Raw genomic sequence first — 16,067 nt, 5'->3', positions numbered from 1 at the left:
ACATATAAAATTTGAACTTTGGTCCAAACAGAAGGTGACTGGATTTAACTGAACTGGTCGTAATGTCTTCAGATTAAATCTAACACAGACAGACAGACGGACACAGAGGTGACGTACTGACCGTGGGACGTGGAGCTGGTCACCGAGGAAACGAAGAAGAAGAAGAAGCCTGTGAAGACAGAGATCAAATGGCATCTGATCAAACAAAAACCACAAACTGATGGAACGGACGTTGAACAGCATCATCTAAAACTGAAAGATCAGGAAACTGAAACATGACAAATAAAACACTGATGAAGAAAAGACAAGAAATGAGAAAAGAAAAAAGAAAAGAAAAGAGAAAAGAAAAGAAAAGAAAAGAGAAAAGAAAAAAGAGAAAAGAAAAGACAAGAAAAGAAAAGAAAAGAAAAGAAAAGTGTGTGTTTTCTACCTGTCAGAGGCAGCAGAGCAGACATTGTGGACATTTTTGGACCTGAAAGACAAACCAGCCAGAAAAACAGTCAGTAAAAGTGTCCAAAAAACAACTATTTTACCAAGAATCTCATCAGTTCTAAATGTTCAGTAGCTACATGTAATAATAAAAACTACTACTGATAAATAAAAGAAAACCCTTCAAACCAGTCTGTAAATCTGTGAACCAGGCGGTAAACCAGACGGTAAAAATGATAAATGACATTAAATGAAACTAACGAACCAGAGCTGAAGAAGCTGTTTTTTTTCTGTTCACACTGACCATGAAAATCTGTGAACAAACCTGTTCAGAGGGTTCAGCGTTCAGTAAAACTCCACTGATCTGAGGTCTGCAGGATCTGACGCAGGATTCAACTCACGGTTTCTGTGACGCCGCTGCAGCTGAATCTGAATCTGAGGGTTTATTTCTCCGAGCAGCAGCAGACGACGAGCTGATGATGCTGAGGCGGTGTCGATCACCCAGAGAGAGAGAGAGAGACGGCCCTTTAAATAACCTCTGATACAAACACACCTTACAGCAGTGACATCACAGCAGGGGGCGGGGCCTCGGGGACAGGACAGGTCAACCTGAGAGAGAGAGAGAGAGAGAGAGAGAGAGAGATTCGGGGGGGGGGGGGCTAAAGCTTCTGTTCAGTTTTTTTTTTACTGTTACAGAGTGAAACTGTAACAGGATTAAAACTGTTTAACAATGAGACAGAAGCTGAAAACAACTAAAACTAATCAGGTTCTGATGAGTCATAAAGGTCTCCTCTGATTGGTTTGTAGACCTGGCTCCACCCCAACACCTGAACCAGGCGTCCACCAAGGTTATCATCATTAACGAAAACTAACGAAATGACGAAAACTAGAATTGAAAAAACATTTTTGTTAACTGAAATAAATAAAAACTATAATTAAAAGAAAAAAAACGTAACTAACTGAAACTGTATTGTGTGTTTACAAAACTAACTAAAACCGATAAAAATTATGGATAAAATTCAATTGGTTTTCATCTTTGTCAATGTCAAATTGATAGGAAAGCAATTTATTTCACTCAAGCAGTTGTAGCTAGCGGCACCGTATGACACTTGACAGTCCGTCACTTGTGTTCACTTGTGGTTTCCAGTCGTCTTCTGGTCCCCACTCTACCTGGAAACATGGAGACTAAAGTTGGAAGAAAGCAGCAGAGTCCTGTCTGGGATTTATTTGAATATGACGGAGAGGAAGAGAAAAGAAACGACAAAACTAAAATTAATACTAAAACTAAACTAAAACTAAGCATTTAGAAAAAAATGAAAACTAATAAAAACTATCCAACCTGCTCTAAAAACTAATTAAAACTAGAGAAAAATGAATTAGAGAAAAAAAAGGTCAAAACTAAATCAAACTAAACTAGAATGAAAAACCCAGAACTATTAGAACCGTGGTGTCCACTCTCATCCAATCAGGACGTAGTGACCTCACAGTGGACAGCGCCGGTCGTCCATCACCCTCCACCATCCACTCTGTCCCCTTCAGGAGCCATGACCGTCTCCATGTCCATGGGCGACCTCTGAACTCCATCACCACGTGGTCCTGGAGGTCCACAGGTGGACAGTCACATGGTTCTGTAATATTCTGATGGTGCGGGGGTGGATCCATACATCTGACAGAAGTTCTTCTCCACATCCATGACGTACCTGAGCTTTGCATTTGGGCTGAAGAACTACCAACAGGGTGGACTTCCGGTGGGCGGATCCCTGGTCCGGTCCACCTTCACCAGATGGGTCCACTCCAGAATCTGGACTTCACCGGCCTCCACACAGCAGGACGTCAGCGTCATCAGGTGGACGGGTCGGACTCACGGTTCTGTTGGACCAGGTGGGGCTCCATCAGGCTGAGGACTGAAGATCTTTGAACATTAAGCTCCACCTACCTGCCTGTCAGAGAGGACAGGGGGTGTGGTCTAGTCCCATTGTCCATTGTTGAACTGGAATTTCAGACGTAAATATTTCTTCAACAGCCATGAATCTTTGTTTTCTGGGTTTATAAAGAAACTCACCGACCACAGCTCACTGCTGCTAGCCTGTTCACTGATGTTAGCATGTTCACTGCTGTTAGCCTGTTCACTGCTGTTAGCATGTTCACTGCTATTAACCTGTTTACTAATATTAGCGTGTTCACTGCTGTTAGCCTGTTCGCTAATGTTAGCATGTTCACTGCTGTTAGCCTGTTTGTTAATGTTAGCATGTTCACTGATGTTAGCCTGTTTGCAAATGTTAACAAGTTCATTGCTGTTAGCCTGTTGGCTAATGTTAGCATGTTCACTGCTGTTAGCCTGTTTTTTATTGTTAGCATGTTCACTGCTGTTAGCCTGTTTTTTATTGTTAGCATGTTCACTGCTGTTAGCCTGTTCGCTAATGTTAGCATGTTCACTGCTGTTAGCCTGTTTACTAATATTAGTGTTTTCACTGCTGTTAGCCTGTTCGCTATTATTAGAATGTTCACCAATGTTAGCATGGTTGAGAATGGATATTGGATAAAAAATTTAATCTTATATTTAATAACTAAAACAAATCCAACTAAAATCATGGTGGTTTTTAGTTTAATTGGATTAATTTTCTTTAAATTTGAGAATGTGCTGTAAATGTATTATGGTACATTTGTAGAAAATGTTTGAATTTTTTATTTGGGACCAAAGGTCAGATTTATTTAACGTGTGATCAAATTATTAAAATCATATTAGTGCGAACAGAGCAGATCCTCAGTGTCGTTTACTTCCTGATTTGGACATATTAACCCTCCAGTTTCCGACCCGGAGGTCCGTCTAATCACAGACAGTGTATAATCTGCAGTGTCGAAGTAATGTCCAAATGTTTTTCACAGTTTGTTTTTAACTTTTTTACTTTTTTTGTATTTCATCAACTTGAGCCATAAACAAAAAAACCAAATACTCAATAGGTGTCATATTTTTAATACTTTAAATGTCATGTTTGTAATGTAAACAAACCATATTTTTTGATGCAAAAAACACAAAAAAGTTTTTTTCCTTCATATTCTACATAAAAATTGGATTACTTTTTTTTTCATCCTGTCATATGTCAATGATTAACAGCAACATTGGTTAATATACTTTTTTTATGCTAGGTCAAATGTTAAATGCTAATATGTGTCTGTGTGCTTTTTGTACTCACTTGGTGGAAGGGTGTTAGTGCAGGAATTTAACACTGTTTATAATGTGCTGATTTTAGTGGATGGGTCAGATTTTAAAAGTCATGCAAAAATGAACAATTCTTGAATTCTGACCTAAAACAAATTGTGAAAAATAATATGAGGTTTTATAAAATGAAATGCAAAGTGTGCATAATATACTCACCCTGATACCAGAGGGTTAAGAGCTGCAGCTTTACAATATTTTCAGATATCTTCAGATATTTTCTAAGGCTTTACTACAGCGAGGAATATTTATTTTTAAAAAACGTCCAGTGTTGCATCCACAGATTAACTGTAGAAATCAGACAAAGTGCATTTTTTGTTTTTTAGATTATAATTGTCATTTTATATCAATAATCAGATCAGGTGTAAACTGTTTATCACCCATACATCCAAGTGACTCTGGTGTAACAGGATACGATATTAAGGTTACGGTCTTTGTTTCCTGTTGGCCAATGTGACTCTAAAAGGCTGAAATGTGAGAGAATAACAATGAAACAAAAGCAGTGGGATGTGTCACATAGATCATCTGCCGTCACAGGATCTGACGCTCATTCTGCTGATGGGCCTCAGGGATCAACGGCACCAAAAACACATCTCAAGTTTTTAAAGAGCAGCTGATGATCCTGGTTTACTATGTCCATGATTGGGTTGGTGGGGTTTTAACTGATGGTCACATTGAATCTGGTCCAAGTCCGGATGAGTCTGATCTGACACCGAAGATGTGAAACAGATCAGCAGAATGGGAGGATTTAGGACTAAAAGTGTCCATTTCACAAGAATCACTGCTATCACACAGACGCTCTCAGAAGGTGAAGGTTCTGGGATTCTATGGAACTGCAGACCAAATGACGTCCAACACAAGAGTGTCCGTTAAAGCAGCGTCTGACTTTGAGTCCACATGTTTGTCCACGTGTCCAACCCCAGTCAGATCCAAATCATCTCTAATCCATTAGTCCACAGGTGTCAAACATGTGTCCCAGGGGCCAAATCCGGCCCACCAAAGGGTCCAGTCTGGCCCTTGGGATGAATTTGTGAAATGCAAAAATTACACTAAGATATGAACAATCCTTTTAGTTCAGGTTCCACATTCAGACCAATTCAATCTCCAGTGGGCAGGACCAGTCAAATACTATCATAATAACATAGAAATAAGGACAACTCCAAATGTTTCTCTTTCTAAATGTAAATATTTTTATGTATTTACACTAAAACAAAGTATAATTTCACAAAAAAATGTGAATAACCTGAAATGCCTTAAGAGTTCTTTTTTCAGTTTTAACAATATTCTGTCTGTTATTAAATGTTTTGTGTTTGTAGATCCACTGTGATCTGTAAGTTATAATGTACATGTGGAAATGATAAACTGAGGCAGAATAGTGTTAAAATTACACTTATTTTTCCGTTTGTTCGCATTATTCACATTGTTTGAAAGGATACTTTGTAGATGTAAACCCTTTCATAATGTAAATTCACTTTTTTTCACTCTAAAACATAGAGAAAAGTTTGGAGTTGACATTATTTCTATATTATTCTGTTATTATTTTACTGGTTCGGCCCACTGCAGATCTAATTTAGCTGAATGTGGAACTGAACTAACATGAGTTTGACAGCCCTGCATTCGTCTGTCTGTGCTGCTGCACCTGAATCACTGCCCTCATGTTGAACACCTTCGTAGATGACTCCATCGTAAATAGGGCTGCAAGAAAATATCAGTTCTGCAATATATCGCAATATTTCATTTCACGATACTGTATTGATATTAAAAAGTACTGTATCGATATTTTTAGGTATTTATTCAAATACAGATATGGCAGAGGTTCATTTTTGTTTTTTGATTTTCTTTATTGCTTATATTTTCTTTATTATTATTTAACACTGTTTTATTAAATAATGGTTATTTGCCCCCCCCCCCCCCTTTTGTTTATTTATTAATTTTTCATTATTATTTATTATTATTTATTTATTTTCTTATGTTTCTGTCACCAGTTTAATTATTTTATTCAGACTATGTCTTAGTATTCTTTTCATTGTATTGTTTGTCGGGTTTCATTGTTATTTGTTCCTAAAAAAAAATATGTAAATCGAAAAATAATGGTGTTTACAAACCTGGTTAATGTTGACATCAGTGCCATGGTATTGGTATGCACCTTTAATTCTCTTGTATACACATCAATAAAAATAGGAAAAAAAAAAAAAAAAGGTTATTTGAATCATCTTAAAAGCACCGTAAACACAGTCCACTTGTTTACACAACAAACCCAAATGACACTCGGGCCTTTTGGGAAATTTAGTCCCAAAGTGCATTGTGGGAATTGTGGTGACCAAGCAGAAGCGACTTCTCACAGATTCAGGTAGAAAATGAGCCAGATCACTTCACCATAAACTCCTCCAGTCCAGGGTTCTTTTCCAGAATGAGTCCAGTCGGTGGATGGAGGTAAAGGACACATTTGTGTTCAACACTCACCAGCAGACAGACAAACTGCTGCTGCAAGGAACTCACATTCCCACAGTGCACTTCACAACATAATTTCCAAAAAGGCCTGAGTATGGTTTGGGTTTGTTCTGTAAACAAGTGGAGTGTGTTTATGATGGAGTCATCTACGAAGGTGTTCAACATGAGGGAAGTGATTCAGGTGCAGAAGCACAGACAGACGAATGGATCAAGGTTATTATCGTGAACGAAAACGAACGAAATGACAAAAACTAGAATTGAAAAAACATTTTCGTTAACTGAAATAAATAAAAACTATAATTAAAAGAAAAAAAAACATAACTAACTGAAACTGTATTGTGTGTTTACAAAACTAACTAAAACCGATAAAAATTATGGATAACATTCCCTTTGTTTTTGTCTTTGTCAATGTCGGATTGATACGAAAGCGATTTATTTTGCTCTAGCAATTTTAGCTGTTGGCACCATACAATATTTAACAGTCCGTCACTTGTGTTCACTTGTGGTTTCCAGTCGTCTTCTGGTCCCCACTCTACCTGGAAACATGAAGACTAAAGTTGGGAGAAAGCAGCAGAGTCCTGTCTGGGATTTATTTGAATATGACAGAGAAGAAGAGAAAAGATACGACAAAACTAAAATTAAACTAAAACTAAGCATTTAGAAAAAAATGAAAACTAATAAAAACTATCAAACCTGCTCTAAAAATGAATTAAAATGAACTGAATTAGAGAAAAAAAGTCCAAACTAAATAAAACTAAACTAGAATGAAAAATCCTAAACTATTAGAACCTTGGTTCTGACTAGGCTCCAGTCTTGAACCGGGTCTTAGCGTTTCCAGTTCTACTGACATGAAAACTGCATCCACAAAAATCCACAAGAATGTTTAAGTCTACAAACTAGTCCTCCACTCAGAGACCTGGTAAAACTAAACTATAATGAAAAATCCAAAACTTTTAGAACCTTGTGATGGATTAGAGAGAATTTGGATCTGACTGGGGTTGGACACATGTGGACAAACATCTGGGATCAAAGTCAGACACTGCTTTAAAAAACAAACAGCTATTTCACAATGAACTGAAACCTTCCACTTCTATCAGACCGTTGTGTTTGGAAGGAAGTTGTGTAACGCTAACGTTAGCGGTTGTGTCATTTTTCCGGATGTTGACTTAAATTTCAGACTCCAGTTTGGTGAATTTGTCCTGTTTTGACAGTGATGCCTCAGTTTAAGTGTCTGAATGGAACTAAATCTATGAGAAAAGCAACAACTGCACTGAGACGCAGACGTGGTTAAAGGTCAGCAGAGAGGGGACAATACTGAGGGAAAATGTCAGAATATCTGTGATTCAACTCAAACATTTACAGGAGACACATGGAAGGAAATCTGGACTAAACTTACCACTTTAATTACAGTGATTTTCTTACTTTTATTTATGATTTCAAAAAATATTTAGGTTTTTTTAAATTCATAAATTAGATGTTTTTCTTGTTAATTCATAGTTAATTCATTTCAGTGAATATCTGAGATTTGTTTTTGTAAATAGACCAGTATGGAAGTAAACCTGTCTCATCACATTATGAATTATAAAAGATGAATTTCTAGCACTGAATTTTTTTTGCACTGAAATTAAGTATCTGAATTTTTGGTCTCTCAATTCAACTATGTTCATAAATTTAGAATAAAAAAATTCCGATGCAAAAAAATTCTGACGCAAAAAATTCAGATCACACATCCGGGACACCAAGGATAAGCAAAGATTCTATCTCAAGTCGAACCAGCACCCAGCCAATCGAGTTACGTTAGGTTGGTCATGTGACACAGATGCAGGAAGACGGTCAGAGCGGATGTGTGAACTGAATTTTTTGCATCTGAATTTTTTGCTTTTTTTTTTGCATCTGAATTTTTTAAATTCTAAATTTATGAACATAGTTGAATTCAGAGACAAAAAAACTCAGATACTTAATTTCAGTGCAAAAAAAAAAAATCTGTGCTAGAAATTCAATGAAATTTAGAAATTCAAAATCTGATGAGACAGATTTACTTCCATAGACCAGGTTCGTATCAGAATATCGGAGGTGTTTTTCTTATATTTGGTGAAATCTCAGGGAGTATCTGTGTTTTCCCTCATGTATGACTTTAATTTTGTCTGTATATTCTCTCCTGTCGGTTCAGATCTGTCGTCCTCATACGACATCGTACGTGTTCGGTGGTATGTGTGTTTTTCATGGTCCTCGTCGTTCCTGTGGTTTGTTCACCTGCTCTGGGCGACATCTGTCCTACATTCACACTGAACCATACGTCTGGAACACATTTGTTCCGTTTGGACGTTGTGATGTTTCACATGAACGTTACGTCCCGGTGGGTCCACCAAACTCTGATCCGACTCCGCAGAGTTGACTTTGTAGTGTCGGCCGGTGTTAATCAGAACCCGGCGCCGGTACCGGGTCTCAGGTGCAGCTCTGATTAAAGCTGACGAGCAGCTGTTCCTGTTTACCTCGATTATCTGGTGAAGGATCTGTTTACCTCCACTTCCAAAAGCAGAAAAACAAAGACAGGCCTGGAAGCCCAAATACAGACGTCAGAGCGTGGACACAGTCTGAGGACAACGCACCTGCACAGGTAACGGGCCGCAGGCAGGAATTCAGCTTGGCCGGCTCCCAGAATGCATCTGGTAAAGTGAGAAGGGCGAAGAAAATGTCTGAGAGACAAAGATAAGCACAGCAACAACCTGACAGACGAAAGGTGATTAAAGTGAAAGAAAACTGACAGAAGAAGTCGGCTTCAGTTCACCACGATGACGAACCAACGTCAAGAATATTTAGTGATTTAGTGACAGATGGAAATGAGCAGAGGTCATTTTCTTTGGCTGATTTTCTACAAATGTAGTTAAAATTTGCGATAGATTTGGCGTGGAAACCCGACACTGTTACATTTGTCTTTATTCATCAGTCGAGTGAAGAGAAGACCTTAGAAGTCGGTCTGATGTTGGGTTTTTCTTACATAATCTGTTTCTGACTCTGAGCCCAGAAAAACACACACACACTGAAACGAAGACAAACTCAACTTAAACTAAACTCAACGTCCAAACCAGAGAGGGTTCTAACAGACAGTTCTGTCAGTTCTAGATCTGTGTCGGATCAGTTTTCTTCTCCGTCGGGTCCAGTTCTGTCCTTCATGTCCACTGTTTCCAAGCAGATTTCTACATCATCATCATCATCATCTTCCTCTTCTCTGTGGCTCTGAGGTGTTACTGAATGATGAGACGGGATGGAACATTGGACCGGAACGTTGGACCGGTCTGGTTTTGGTTCTGTTTTCACTAAAAACACTTGATGTTGGACTGACACGATAAACAGTGATAGCACACTGTTGTTATTTAAATACAACCAGTTACACATTATTCAGACTAATGGAACAAATTATATTGATTCAACTGGACAAAAAGACAGGACTTTGTGAAAGTAAAGGCTGTTGACATGATCTGTAGTTTTAATAATCAGTTTAATAAACCAATCACAAAACCAATTTACCAATGAAATATATAAACCCATTTATGTGTTAAAACCTGACCCCAGACAGGTTTTTAACACGTCCTCACAATAGATCCAATATTAAGGAACTTCCTGCTAAAATGAAGGTTAAATAAAAAATGCATTTAAAAATAAACACGGTCCAGTGGCTGATGAAACATCCATCTTATACACAGTCCAATGTAAATATGCACATTAACAAACACCTACAGATTTCACTCTGCACCAGAAGGTGGCGCTGCTTTAATCGGCATCATCTTGTCTCCAAACAAATCTTTCGGTTCTTGTAGTTGTCATTTCAGTTTAACAGACATTTTTAATATCAATTATTCTGTTAAGATAAATAACATCTGGGTAAGAAATGATTAAAAACACTGAGTTTATTGTTTATTATTTTGCTACATGTTGGTCTGAACAGATTCTGGGGATTGGATATGCTTTTATTTTGAAGGGACAGGAAGTTACTGTTACTTGTGTCTTGTTGCGAGGTAACCGCTGAATGTGAAGATGATACAGTTTGTTGTTTTGTTCCATGTAAATGTGGGTAAATTGAGCGCTGAAGTCTTCAGTTTAACCGATGATAGATTATGGTGTTAAAGTCTGGAGCGTTTAGACTCCGCCTCCTCACCACTCAGCCAATGAGAGAGGAGCGCAGTGGTTGGGCAAGAAGAAGGTCAAATAAAAAAATAAAACGCTACTTCATGATTGTAACTCACCATCCCACAGATCTAAAGGATGGCTCCGATGGAAACTCCTCCTCCTTCCTGATCTGTCTGGTGGACGTTCCAGGGTGTCATGATGGTATCCATGGCACCAACAGGGAGGGGGCGTGGTCAGAAGGAGGTCATTTGAGGTTAAGGATACAAAGACTGTTTTGGCCCCAGTTTGGACGTTCAGATGTGATTCCAACCACCTTCTATCAGCTCCGTCCAAAACTAAAAGAACATCATACAGATCAGTGCAGATCAGATCTGCTGTAAAACTGAAGAACAGAACATGAAAGTGTCATTTAGTTTTAGTTTGATTTTCTGACATCCATTCATCTAGAGATGAACGTTGTTTTGGAGATGAACTCGGGCACCGTGATTGGACATATCCTGGATGTAGCCCTGCCCCTCAGCTGGCCCCGCCCCTCTGACCTGGGCTGACCATCAGATGTATGTACTGAACCGTGTAAACACTTGAACGCGTCGTCCTGATCTGATGTGTCCAAGCCGTGGACGGCGACTCGGTGTCCGGTCTCTGGTGGATCAGACAAAGACCTTCTGTTGGGTCCGTGACACACATAGATCAGGTATCGGCCTCTGAAAGCCCCTCTCAGGTGAGTTTAAACCAGGGGAAAGTTATTCAGAGCATTTACACTGATCCAGGTGGAACCTGAGCCCAGAGCTCCAGGAACCAGATACTGAAACCACAAACTGGATCATTGTCCTGCACTAATGCAGCTCCAACGATGCCTTCAAGGACACTCTGACATCCAGAGTGTGTCAGATGGATGGTTCGAGGCGCAGTGGCAGGAAGTCAAACCGAGACCAGGACTGTGGAAGCCCCTCCTCCAGCTCCACAACCGGGTCCTGGTCTGGAATCAGTTCTTCATGGTTCAACCATCCATGAACTGGCTCACAGCTGGTCCCAGAGGACTGCTAATGCTAATGCTAATGCTAATGCTAGGTGTTGTGTGTATTCTGGGTACCATGCACAGACTAAACTTTCCCATGGCAGTAATAAAAACAGTTAAGCTTCAACATAAAACAGCTCTGGTATGGGATTCTATTCTGAGTAAAAAGTGAAGATGTTGAAGATAAAAGTGAAGTGTTGGGTCCAGAGGAGACGCCACAGGAAGAACTGGAGGAACGTAACGCAGCGACACATGTTTAATACATTCACACTGTTTTGTCCCATTCCAGCTTAACTACATGACTGGGATGTTTGGATCATTGGTGTGACCAGATCCGGTCCCTGTGACATGGATCGATTCTCAGCCGTAGAAAAGCAAACAAACTGAACCAGGTCCAAACCGGTACCAGGTCTCTGAGTGGAGGACTAGTTTGTAGACATAAACATTCTTGTGGATTTTTGTGGATACAGTTTTCATGTCAGTAGAGCTGGAAACACTAAGACCCGGTTCAAGACTGGAGCCTAGTCAGAACCAAGGTTCTAATAGTTTGGGATTTTTCATTCTAGTTTAGTTTTATTTAGTTTGGACTTTTTTTCCTCTAATTCAGTTCGTTTTAATTCATTTTTTGAGCAGGTTTGATAGTTTTTATTAGTTTTCGTTATTTTCTAAATGCTTAGTTTTAGTTTAGTTTTTTTTATATATCTTTTCTCTTCTCCGTCGTATTCAAATAAATCCCAGACAGGACTCTGCTGCTTTCTCCCAACTTTAGTCTCCATGTTTCCAGGTAGAGTGGGGACCAGAAGACGACTGGAAACCACAAGTGAACACAAGTGATGGACCGTCAAGTGTCGTATGGTGCCGCTAGCTAAAATGGCTAGAGGGAAATAAATCGCTTTCATATCAATCCGACACTGACAATGACAAAAACAAAGGGAATTTTATCCATAATTTTATCTGTTGTAGTTAGTTTTATAAACACACAATACAGTTTCAGTTAGTTATCATTTTTTCTTTTAACTATAGTTTTTATTAGTTTTATTTATTTCAGTTAACAAAATTTTTTTTCAACTCTAGTTTTTGTCATTTTGTTACTTTTCGTTAACGATAATAACCTTGGTCAGAACCTGGTCCTGGACCTGCTGTAGTTGGTGAAACCCTCCTCATGCTCCTCAGACACTGAATCCTATCCTGGACATTAAGATCCAGACAGAGATTTTCTGGGGGGCAGCCGTGGCCTAGGTGGCTGGAGAGTCGCCGGTTCGATTCCCTTGAGAGTTGTTGGCCAATGTGCCCTTGAGCAAGGCACTTAACCCTCATTTGATCCCTGGGCACCTGACATGAGCCCACTGCTCTGAACATGCAGCGTGTGTGTGTGTGTGTGTGTGTGTGTGTGTGTGTGTGTGTGTGTGTGTGTGTGTGTGTGTGCATGTGTGTGTGTGATGGGGTCACCTGAAATTTCTAGTAATTGATAGAAATAAAAAAAACAAAACAACTTCCTAATATAAATCTGTGTTGAGTTGACAGAGCCAATCCCAGTTCATATCAGACAAACTATGGATGTGAAACTGCAGCACTGTGGTTCTGTTTATGTGTTAAATGTTCATTGTGGTCGGTTTCAGATGCTGCAGCTCTTTCATAGTTTGAGTTCTTGTTACCTCCGCCAAGGAGGTTATGTTTTTGCCGGCGTTGGTTTGTCTGTCTGTCTGTCCGTGTGCAAGATAACTCAAAAAGTTATGGATGATTTGGATGAAAATTTCAGGAAATGTTGATACTGGCACAAGGAACAAATGATTAAATTCTGGTGGTGATGAAGGGGGGGCGGCACTGATCTGCCTTGGTGGAGGTCTGCACTCTCCGAGTGCTTTTCTAGTTTGTTCAGTATTAACTGTCCTCCTTTTAAATCCAAGCTGGACTGACTGTACATATCCTGACCAAGGAAATTCCAACTCTCCCTCTGTGCAGTAATCTACACCTGGCTTTACTGCCTCCGTCCACAATAATAGACATTATATAGACTAAATGTCCTCTGAAATTAACCTGGATTTGAAACAGAGGATAGAAAACTATTACAGGATCAAAAACCAATTAATTTTAGCAAAAAATATTTCTCCGTTTTGAATGTCTGAGGTCAACAGAAATGTGTGATTTTAAAATTGAGTCAGCAGACAAAAAAGGTTGGAACCACTGGGTTAAAGGCAGAAGACGGATTTCAGTGTGAGGTGCATGTTTATGTGTGTGACAAACTACTACCAACAAAATAAACATTCTATTCTATTCTATTCTATTCTGCTCTTTTCTATTCTACTCTCTTCTACTCTACTCTGCTCTTTTCTATTCTACTCTATTCTACTCTACTCCATCATCTGCTTGTGAATCTTTACGTTCCCTCATTACCAGAGTTTGTATCAGGACACGTGTCACATGACTTCCTTTGCACCGTCTCAGACCCACGAACGTAAACGTGTGGTGTAATTTATCAGGATGTTTCCTGTATTTTCAAAGCCAGTGCACTGAGGACAGATTCACATCCACAAGAAGAAAGAGTCAAATAAAGCATGGGCGTCAGATCAGTTTCCTCCGTTGTGTTTGTGCTGAACCTCAGGGGATGAACTCTGATTATTTTACATTTTGATTCCACATGATGCTCTGCTCACATTCAGCCGATGCTTCAGTCACTGAGCTTTGGTTTGAGTTCACATGATTTCATTTCAGATTTATTTTTGTGATTTTTTTTGTTATTAAACTTTTTATTAGAAGAAAAGCGGCTTATACACGTTGCTCTTCAGTACATGACAGTAAGTTATAAAGTAGATAATGAAAAGAAAGTAGATGAAGAGTTAAAATAAATAACAAATTCATATTTTTGTCATATTTTAACTGAGTTAAACTGTAGTTGTATTAACCCTCCAGATGTCCTTCCTAACCACCTAAAGAGCGCCATAATAATGTCAAAATGTTTTTCATAAAGTTTGTTTGTAACTTTTTTTAAATTTTTTTTTTTGTATTTCATCAACTTCAGCCATAAACAAAAATACCAAATACTCAATAACTGTCATATTTTTTAACCCCTTAAATGCCATGTTTGTAATGGAAACAAAGGAAACCCAAAAAACTTTTTTTTCTTTCAATATTCTACTTGAAAATTGGATTTGTTATTTTTTTCTTTTCATCCTGTCATATGTCAATGATTAACATCCACGTTGGTTATTTCACATTATTTTTTGTGCTAGGTCAAATGTTAAATGCTAATGTGTCAGTGTGCATTTTTTACTCACTTGGTGGAAGGGTGTTAGTGTAGGAATTTAACCTTATTTATTTACAATAAGCTGATTTCGGTGGATGGGTCAGAATTTTAAAACTCATACAAAATGAACAGCTTTTAAATTCTGACCTAAAACAAATTGTGAAAAATAATATGAACTTTTATAAGATGAAGTAAAGTGTGCATAATATGCTCACCCTGATATCAGTTAATGATAATATTCATGAACTGATGGATTGAACAAGTAAATTAAAGGGTAATTCATGAATATATGACATTAGAAGAGTTTCTGATCAGGTGTTTCATCTGATGTTTGGATTGACGTCTCCGTGATGTGTTCATGGTCTTACCTCTTCTCTGATGTTACCAAGCCTAAAGAAGCAGAAAGTTTTGTGACATGATGTGTTTAAGGTCACAGTATCTCCAGGCCTCATTCACTGTCAGGATGTGAGAATCCGACAGCACAGCGCCGATGTTTTATCAAAGTAGAACCAGTAGAAGAGTGCAGAGGCTGGAGGAGGAAAAATGAGTTCCCTCAGATTTAACTGGTTCCTGTGAAAACGTCAGGTTCATTAAGAGCGAAGTCGGTTTAAAGAGGAGTGGAGTTTCAGGTTTAACCGTCTGGAATAAGAACATTAGCGTCACCGAGGTGTTCCTGCATGTTTTCTCACACTGCAGATAAAAGTGAAGTCCCAGCGGGCGGTGGACGGTCACGAGGAAAACCTGGACCCAAAACCACCAACCAGGACTTAGAGTAAAAGAGCAGAAACCGAACCAACCGGGTCACGGTTTAAAACTGAAACATAATCAGTCTGATGGGTTTGATCGGATGGTAAGGTGAATTATTGAGGCTGAGGTACAGGAAACGTCTGAGGTTCCACCAGTGGAACCGTGCAGTTTATGTTTGGCAATGTTCGGTGGTTGTGGGTCATTTAGCTTCCTTAATGACTATTATTATTATTATTATTATTATTATTATTATTATTATTATTATCATTATTATTATTATTATTATTATCATTATTATTATTATTATTATTATCATTATTATTATCATTATTATTATTATTATTATTATTATTTACATGTATTACTTATATTTCTATGTTCACTGGAAAAATTCTAAATCTTACCAAGTGTATTTGTCTCATTTCCAGTCAAAATATCTCATCTCACTTAAAATAAGACATAATCACCTAAAGAAACTTAAAGGACTGATTTAAAGACAACAGATCTGGAAAATCTGATTTCAACAAATCTGACCAAGATCATTTTCACTTGTTCCACTGGCAGATTTTTTTTTTTTCCTTGAATTAAAAAAAAAAAAAAAAAAAAAAAAATCTGCCAGTGGAACAAGTGAAAATGATCTTGGTCAGATTTGTTGAAATCAGATTTTCCAGATCTGTTGTCTTTAAATCAGTTCTTCTATCTCACTGAAAAGTTCCTCTTTAGGTGAGTCTGTCTGATTTTAAGTGTGATGAGATATTTGGACTAGAAATGAGACAAATACACTTGGTAAGATTTAGATTTTATATATACATACACACACAAATATAAATATA

General features: G+C 38.3%; 1 pseudogene; it reads right to left on the bottom strand.

Moving 5' to 3' along the window:
• LOC115413264 (cochlin-like) overlaps window positions 1-16,067 on the bottom strand; it is a 42,787-nt pseudogene that overhangs the window by 25,129 nt on the left and 1,591 nt on the right.

Source organism: Sphaeramia orbicularis, chromosome 22 (genome assembly GCF_902148855.1).
Source record: "Sphaeramia orbicularis chromosome 22, fSphaOr1.1, whole genome shotgun sequence".
Classification (NCBI taxonomy): Eukaryota; Metazoa; Chordata; class Actinopteri; order Kurtiformes; family Apogonidae; genus Sphaeramia; species Sphaeramia orbicularis.
This window is presented reverse-complemented; position numbering and strand designations above follow the sequence as displayed.